This window comes from Lactuca sativa, chromosome 3, assembly GCF_002870075.4.
Source record: "Lactuca sativa cultivar Salinas chromosome 3, Lsat_Salinas_v11, whole genome shotgun sequence".
Lineage (NCBI taxonomy): Eukaryota > Viridiplantae > Streptophyta > Magnoliopsida > Asterales > Asteraceae > Lactuca > Lactuca sativa.
Genome location: NC_056625.2, coordinates 132,265,747 through 132,275,434, shown reverse-complemented (window position 1 = coordinate 132,275,434; position 9,688 = coordinate 132,265,747). Strand labels below are relative to the sequence as shown.

General features: G+C 32.8%; 1 long non-coding RNA gene across 1 annotated transcript; it reads left to right on the top strand.

The window, feature by feature from the left end:
• Positions 1-2,187: 2,187 nt before the first annotated feature.
• Positions 2,188-7,374, top strand: LOC122196898 (uncharacterized). Its single transcript, XR_006189365.2, has 2 exons — positions 2,188-3,051; positions 6,603-7,374. It is a non-coding gene; the product is annotated as an uncharacterized LOC122196898 (long non-coding RNA).
• The last annotated feature ends 2,314 nt before the right edge of the window (positions 7,375-9,688 follow it).

The following is a 9,688-nucleotide window of genomic DNA, read 5'->3' as shown; positions in this document are numbered from 1 at the left end:
TAGACGCACAATGGTTAACGCTTCTCCCATTTGTTTTGGAAAAATGGATATATAAAAATAATAAAATTTACGTTTAAAATTTTAAACGCTTTTCAGATTTTCATCTCTTCAAAATATCCATGTAATCAATTCTTAAAGAATACCAAAATGTAGCAATACTTATTGAATTCTTAAATAACGAAGTATTTTTTTTATGAGCTATTAATCAAAATACAAAGAATATTCTAATGTAGAAATATTTACTTAATTCTCAAAGAATGCATTGTTCTTTTTCTTTGCAATTAGATTTTATTCCTTAAGAATGTATTTACGGATAAATATTTTCGAACCACCGGACCACTATTATCATGAAAATGATAAAATAAAAAAGAAAGAATACATAAAGTATAGATGGGAAATCTAATATTCTAGTAAGAATATAAATAAATTACAATTGTAAATGTGTCATTCTCACAAGAATCACCATAAAATACATGTAGAAATATAAAATTCTCTTTGAGAATGAAATAACTAAAACAAAAAAAAAACATAAATTACAAGTACAATTACGATTTGCTCATGAGAATATATGTTGTTGATGTATTCCTTAAGATTATGTTATAGAAAAATTCTTCAAGAATTTGTCATTGATGCATTCTTCAAGAATAATATGCTTGATCTTCAAGTGATTCGTGATGTATGTGCCCGAAAAATGTATAATTCTTGGCAGAATTGACTTGATCTTGAACGGTCATGCGTCTTGAAATCATGCTTGATTCTCTTAATCAACAACTCTTATATCGACAATCAAATTCGCTTAGAATGAGACAACAAATTATATCAATAAAAATATACAAAGATAGGTAAATATGTGAAATATAAGATGAGATAACAATTACAAAATTATAAGATGAAATAACAGTAATACACAAAAAAGGTCGACATTTTCAAATTCATTCATATTACTTGGAAATCTATGACATTCAGTCAAAACAAATTAGCAATTTCAAAACTAGGATTTTAATCAAAAGATTCGGAAGGAAATAGAGTAAAATTGTGAACTTATGCCAAAATCAAATCAAATAATTAAACAGTAAATCGATTAACGCATTAAATAGAAAAAAATGGTTCTTGTACCTTCAAAGTAAGAAAACTGCATCAATAGGTGCTACGTACTCTATGATTCCGATGAACCACTAAGCCATTACTTTGGAAGAGTTTTAACACTATCAGCAAACAATGATGAACAACAGATTTACAACCCTTAATAAATAAACATTATTTTGGAAGATTTTCAACACCGTCGGCAATGGAATCCAAAAAAAAAAAAGTCGGCAGTTGAATAAAATAAATCTTCACGACATCTTTTTTTTTTGTCAGACCTAATATTAGAATCGGATATAGAGAGAAAGATAATCAATTAGAGAACCGATGAAATAGATGGATACGTCCTCTTCGTGATGAAGACGGCGATCCTGTGTTAGATATAAGAATGTGAAATTGATGTATATTTTAAATGGTTATTAATTGATTTGATTTTTTTTACCATAATAGTTATATCAAAAATTACTTTAATACCATTATCAAGTGATTGGTCCAAAATTGTTTATAGATTCACACAATAATTAATAGTTATATATGATCTTAACTCTCTCTCTCTCTCTCTCTCTATATATATATATATATATATATATATATATATATATATATATATATATATATATATATATAGTATTGATTGTAAATTATCTATTATATTTAACTCCAAATAATTACCTTTTAAAATTTAGTTTCTAATATAATTAAAAAATCATATATTTAATTTAATATTATATTATATTAGAAAGATTATAATATCTAACTCAAAATAATTACTTTTTAAATTTTTTACGTATGGATATCTCATCCTTATCAGTCTAGTAGCAAGCATAAACAAAAATACAAATCATTTTTATTCAAAATTCCAAGGGTTATTTGATTTATGACAATTTGAAACTTTTTATTCAAAATTCATTTATTAGCCTTGTGCAATTAGAAACATTTTTTTTTTGTATGTTTTGACCACCAAATACAAATCAGAGGTGTTTTAGTCATTTTTGACAATTTTATCGAAATCAGACTTGATGGTGCTTCTATCACATGATAATCAAGATTCTAATATTTAGGCATTTAGGTTTAATTTTGCCAATATATCTAGCACATATTTTTTAAGTAAAATAATAGAGAAGTAGTTTAAAAGACTCTTATCAACAAAATCAAGATTACAAAACTCACTCAAGCAAATTATCAAACACTTTCCGGGCAAACGAAGCTTCGAGGAATTCGACTTGCAAAAAACCAATGTCAAATTTCTATGTGCGATTTTTTGAAATTAAAAGGATAATCGAGCCTAAAACCCATCAATCCCAAGTCCAACGGTCAAAAATTGCAGTAATCTCACCTGTCTTTTTCTTCCCCTTAAAATCGATAACCATAACCGAATATTCTTAATTGGGAATCCTTCCTAACATGTTCTTGGTTTTGGGTATCACGGGAATCGATTAATCCGAAAATCAAAAACAACAAACAACCAAATTATAAAACATTAGAGCTCAAACGTAGCTTAATCAAGCTCTTGGGTATGACAGAGAGTCTTTGAAGAACGAAGCGTGACAGTGAAGAAGAAGAGATCTACAGCAGCTTTCGGGGAACTCCGGCAAGTAATCCAACGCTGACGAGCCGCTTCCGGGAAACGCCGTCAAGGAAGAAATCCCACAGTACGCAAAAAACGAGACACCCAAATACTTACACGATCGTGTTTCAGGTTATACGATCGTGTATACGGGTTTACACTTCTTTTATCTCACAAATCATTTCCAAACACACAAAAAAATCCCAACTTTCTCTCTAGCCATTTCAGTCAAATCCTTCAGATCTCCTCATTTTTCTTGCTTAAAGTTCAAAGATTAATCTTTTAGGAAGCTAAAAAAGTGAAGCATCATACACGAGGAACAGATTATCGGTTGAAAAATTCAAAAATCCTGTCTTTTTCAGATTTTCTCAAAAACATTGCGATTTCTTGAGCACTATCAGGTATATTCGTTTCATATCGTGAAATTTACTTCATTGTTGAAATTAGCTTTACGTTTAACTTAAACTATGTCTAATCGAAATCGTCCACCTTTCCAAGACCCACAATTTCAAGTTTGGGTCGATAAATATCCATTTTACTTTGAAACCAGTGATTCAATGACCCGATTTCAAGGTTTTCACAACCGAGAATTTTTCCCCCAAAAATTTCCCGATGTCGCCACACTTCAATCCCTTCACGTTTACGATGGGGTTCGCACCCTTTTTGCCAACATTGGGTGGGAAAAACTTTTGAATCTTCATGCTCCAAGTTCAGCTCTCCTCACTAGGGAGTTTTTAGCCACTATGTCTTGTTTTACCAAATCCGGGTATTTTATCTTTCGGGTCATGAACACAACTCATGAGTTGCACATTGATGATCTATGTAATATGGTTCATGCACCTATTGATGGGACTTATGGTCCTAATATGCCACCCCATCGATTTAACCAACCTTTTGAACCAACAAGTTTTTGGAGAGCTATTACCGGGTTGAATGATTATAACCCGTCTTTGTCTAAACAATCCCAAATCATTCACCCGGTTTTGAAAATGACACTCCGACTTATTTGTATTATTCTTTTCCCACAAGAGGATAAGAGTAAGGCTGGTAAAAAAGAGCTTGAACTACTTTGGTGCATGGTTACTCGAAACCGGAAACCCCATCTTGGTGTGTGGCTTACGTGGAGACTATTGAAAACGGCACGTAGCACTATTGGTCAAATTCATTGTTGTGGATTGGTGTCGTTGCTAGCGAGTGTCGTTCACCAACAAGTTCCTGAGGGTTTCCCATTTTTTCGAGGTGAAACGCGCTTGACTTTGGCTAATTTGAAATCGACGAACATGTTTCGATCAAGTGCGTGGGGTTATGTTTGGATGCGTGAGAGCTCTAGATATCTTCTGGTATCTGACCCCGCTATGCTTACTCTTAGTGACCCACCTGAGACCACTGTTTGGGTTCTTCCGTCGAATCTAGCACAAGCAGACCAAATTCATCTGTGGCGCCGACGTCGTGCCCAGATGATCGAATCACCAACCTTACCCAACCCTGATGTCCCATCTTCTTCTTATCAACCTTTTCCAGATCCCGATCTAGATTTTCATCAACCACAACAGGTTGAACTTCATAAGCATTATGAACAACCTGATCCCAACCCACAACAGACTGAACTTCATGAGCATTGTGAACAACATGATCCCAACCGACAACAGGCTGAACTTCATGAGCATTGTGGATAGACAGATCCTAACCCACAACAGGCTAAACTTCATGAGCATTGTGAGCAAACTGATCCCCACCCACAACAGGCTGAACTTCATGAGAATTGTGAACAGCCTGATCCCATGCAGACTGATTATCCGAACCATTCACAACGTAATTTCAATCCGCAGTTTGACCCCTACTCTCCCATTAATCAACAACAATATCAAGAGCTTCGCGAGGATATCGTTGCCCTACGTAGTGATATGGAGCACTTTGATAATAATTATTGCGACCTTCAGAATGATTTTGATGATTTTCGTCGAGATACTTCTCGTGAATTTAAGGCTATTAGTACTTTGCTCGTTGATATTTACAATAACACTCGGTCTAGTACTTCACAACCACGGCCATCGTCCCCTCCTTATGTTGCACATTACCGGCGTTTTCCACACCATCTACCTCAGTGAGTCATTACGCTCCTCCCTAAGCATTCGGGGAAGCTATATTTTAAGCTTGGGGAAGAGATTTATCAATTTTTGTAAAAGAAAAGTATTATTTTAGTTTTTATTTTCAGTTTCACTTTTCATAAGAAAAAATAAGTCAAAAAACTAAAAAAAAAAAAATCCAAAAAAGTAATTTTATTTTTCTTGATCATTTTTTATTTTATTTTCAAAAAAATCAAAAAATAAATATTTTCTATTTTGCATTAGTTTCTGCATCATCATAAAAATTCAAAAATAGATACCAAAATATTTTTATTTTCATTCATTTTTTATTATTTATTGCTGCATCGAAAAAAAAAGTTTTGAATGCATGAGATGATGAAATTCTTTACTTTCGAACGTGCTCTGAAAATGTGGAAAATAATAGGGACCCAAAACGACAGTCTCAAAACTGGTGTGATAATAGTTCTTCATAACTAGGGTTGTTAGACACCGTGAACCGTTAAACCAATTATAACATATAAAATAAACTCTAATATCGGAACATCGTGTGAGCAAAAATAAAGCAGTTTTTAAACTCTCGATACTTTTAAGTAAGCCCCAACTTGATTAGTTTGAATCTACATAAACTTGGTCTTATTGTTATCATGTCTTACCCTGCGGGGAAAACCCGAGTCTTATAACGTATTCATTCAACTAACAAAAAAATCAAAGAAACAACCAAAGTGTAAACCGAAGCTCAAAACAAGTACCAACCATCAAACTCGGTACCTGACTCAACTTACAAGAACTTAAACAAAGAAATCTTCAATAAGTACTCAAACAAAAGACGATTGACAAAACTAAAAGTTGAAGGTAAAAGCAGAAGTCTAAGCTAAACAAAGAAATCATCAAGAAGTACTCAAACAAAAGACGATTGAAAAAACTAAAAATTGAAGGTAAAGGAAGAAGTCTAAGTTAAACAAGGAAATCCTCAAGAAATACTGAAATAAAAGACGATTGAAAAAACTAAAAGTTGAAGATAAAAGAAGTCTAAGTTAAACAAAGAAATCCTCAAGAAGTACTCAAACAAAAGACGATTGAAAAAACTAAAAGTCGAAAGGTAAAAGAAGAAGTCTAAGTTTCATATAAGTGGTGCTCCACCACAAAGTCAAATATGTTGGACGAAGAACCTGTGTTGCGGTATATGATACTTTTAAAACAATTAAAGCATAGGAGTTGGGCCTTTTAGGCGGGCTAGCAGCTTTAGCTATAGCTGATTTGCCTTGTTGGAGTCCTTAAGGAAGGGTCAAGTTTGGGACTTATAGTGAAGTTGAAATAAAATAAAATTCTAAAATATGATATTTTGTGAATAAAGTAAATTAAGATATAAGGATTATTTAATTTTATAGTTGGTTTATCAATTTGCATCGTTAAGCATCTTTCTTACCTTGGGGTTTTAGGATTACACTAGAGGTATAGAAAATGTTAGTGTGATTCCACTGGAGTTTCCTCAGTATAAAGTCTGATCATGAAAAGAAAATTAAAAATAGTGGTTTTGATTTATAATTGCTTTATTTTTCTTATTTCTTGCATTGCATATGTATGTTTTTTATTTTCCATGGTTATCGTTTAAGTTAGCATAGGATTCAATAGGTAGTTTTTTTTCCAGCCATCTATATGTGTTCCACCTGATTCGAATGCCAATAAGTTCCTTACTTGAGGAGTAGTAAGATTTAAGCTTTGGGAGGTTTGTTAGATGTGTTTTTATGCAACTTTTAGCACGTTTTTATTACTTTTAGCTTGGTTTTCCCTTGCATTTCAATAAATTGTGGATTACTCGTTTATTTGCAGAATGCTCCGTACTACTAATTTTTATGTGTTTTCAGGGTAAATAGACTAGGACAAGAACACGAAGATTTACAGATGCACTTTAGGAAGCATTGGAGCATAATCGGAGCTGGAAATTCCTGATCGAAGTTGAGCATTAGATGAAACGCAGCTAGAACTAAAGATTTATGTCTGAAATAGACGAAAAATCCTTTACATGATTGTGTAACCCCATTACACGACCTTGTAAGTCTCCCTTTGGACCATTGTTTAATGCTCAGAAGATCACGATAAGATTGCACGATCGTGTTTTCCCCTTATACGATCGTGCAAGTCTCCTGCAAGTGTTATAGAACCTTTTATAGAACCTCTTAAGCAGCCTAGGCAGTCTAAAATCAGTTACACGGCAACATATGTAATCGTGTTTCCCTTTATATGATAATGTTTTTCTCCAAGAGTGAGTGGCAACATACGTTATTAAATTGTCCCAGAACGCACTTTCATTATTTACACGATCTTGTTTTCCCATTACACGATTGTGTAAGTCTTCGAGTCCTTAAGGTGTTGTTGTGTACTCCTATAAAATACTATATGTTTACCTGAGATGAAGTTAACCAGACGAATTCTTGACAACTTTCAGACGATTAATGGAGATAATCGAAGATCCGAAGAACATGATTCGACTTGTTGCTTTTGTTTAGTAAGATTTGTAGTTTACACTTTAATTTACTGCATTTGATTCGTTTTTAGCCATGTATGATGAAAAACTCTAGATTTCAGTGACTCGGCTTTTCTTGCAAGTAATCATTACTAGGCTTGATATTTTAGTTATGATTCATGTCTTATGGTTTCATGTCTATAAATAACGAAAGTTAAGTCTTTCGTTATCTTATCTAGTTACAAGGCGCTTTTTAGTTTCAATATGTATGGTTAAGTCCTTGTATTTTTTGTATGTTTGATGTACCTTATAAATATGGTAAGTACTTAGGTCTAGAGTAACAAACTTTCTCATATTACAAATTGTACTGAAAATCCTTTGCACTCATTCCAGACGTAATCATAACTAAATAGATTTTATTTAGATCTTTGTGTTCTTTACTGCTTTAATATATTAGATTGATTCAAACATTATTTCAAACATTCTTCAAGATGCAAATTTTTGGCTAGGGTACTCTTGAATGAAGTTGATGAAAATTTGTTAGCGAGATGCCCCTTTTATATAGCTGTTAGGAAAACCTAGAAACCTTAGATTTGAATATAAAATAATGTTATTTCAAATCTTAGTAAATGGAACATTCTAGATTGCCTACACGACACTCTAAAATTGTCCATATCTAGAGGTTTCTAGAACCTCTCTTTTGCTCAACTATTAAGCATTTACCAAGCACCCTTGCACTTCTAATTAATTCTAATTGAACCCTAATTAATTTCAAATAAATTATGATCAATTATTAATTAATTTAATCTATTAATAATTAATTTATTAATCATATAATAAACTAGTAAATTATCTCCTCTCTTTACAAATGTTACTTTAATCAGCTTCTAGTTATACCAAAAATGACTTTGTTTCTAATTACAAGCTTATACCAATTTAGTTATGAGTTTGGACACCTTAATCCAACAGTCTCCCACTTAGATAAGCCTATAACTACAATTTCTAGTATAACCCTTGAACTAAACAACAAAGAGTGCTTTCTAAGCCATTGCCAAACTCTGATTCAAATCAGACATTGGCCCTAAGATAAGTGATCAATTACTCCTTCGTTCTTCAAGATATCATATGGACACGAGACATGGATTATAATAAACATTATGTCCAAGATTATGTTTGCCAATTTCCTGATTTTTGATGATGTAATTAGACTACCTATTGAACACATCAATCTAGTCTCGGTTGGGCCCAACACTATAATGTCAACATCAAATCATTGAGGGGCCAAAGATATTAATTTTCCTGTTAGGTCAAAAGGAATGACTTAGTTTGATTATATACTCATACACTTTACTTACGAAATAATGCATGAAATTACTCTTTATATCATCCAGTTACGAGATGCGTTTGGGTAAACCAATGCATAACTAATTCATAAACTACGAACTATATATCTACGCTTTAAGAATAGTAGATATTATTGTTTTAGAATTACTCGTGATAAAATCCACGAAATAATCTCTAATTGTAGGTTTATCCGATACTCAAAATCCCTATTTTCAAAGTACTCATGAATATTGTAGCAATCCCATGTAATGTCTAATCTCCATTTGCAATCTATAATCAGTTCATGCCAGTCTTGATTCACTACTTACTTCCAAAAGTATGAAAAACCGCATAATTTGAATAATAAAAAAATTATTCAGGAAGTAAAACATGCAAAATGAAACAAAATAATAAATAATTAAAGAAGGCAGTACCAAAACTCACAAATAGATCTCCATTATTTAATCACCAAAACAATTACAATTTATTTTGTTTAAAAGTTTTGAAGTTTGAACCTATCAACTACTTACAAAAACTAATGTCATCTCTCAAACGAATGCTCCTAGCATGCTGGATGTGTTTAGCCTTCTTCAGAGCCTTTCTGAAAGGATCAACAGGATTATCTTCTGATGACACTCGCTTCACCAGGAGATGCCCATCTTCAACTCTATGTTTGATGCAATGATATTTCATGTCAATGTGCTTGGACTTTTCATGATCTTTCAGTTCTCTGGTTAAAGCAATCGTGCCTTCATTATCACAAAAGAGTTCCATTGGTTCCTCAATAGTTAGAACGAATCCAAGATCTTGATGAAATTCTTTAACCAGGATGCTTCCTTTGATGCTTCATTCGCTTCTATGTACTCTGATTCATAAGTAGAATCAACCACAATCTTCTGCTTGGAACTCTTTCACGTCACTACTCAACCATTCAATAGGAACATCCAGCTAGATTGTAAACAAAAGTTGTCTCTATCTGGTTGGAAGATGGCGTCACTATATCTATTCACTCTCAATGTATCATTACCCGTAAGAACTAAGAACATTTCTTTGGTTATTCGTTAATACTTACAATATTCTTGACTATTGTCCAATGGAATGTGCCTGGAGTATCCTGAAATCGACTAATCGTGCTCAAAGCATAAGACACATCAGGACGAGTAC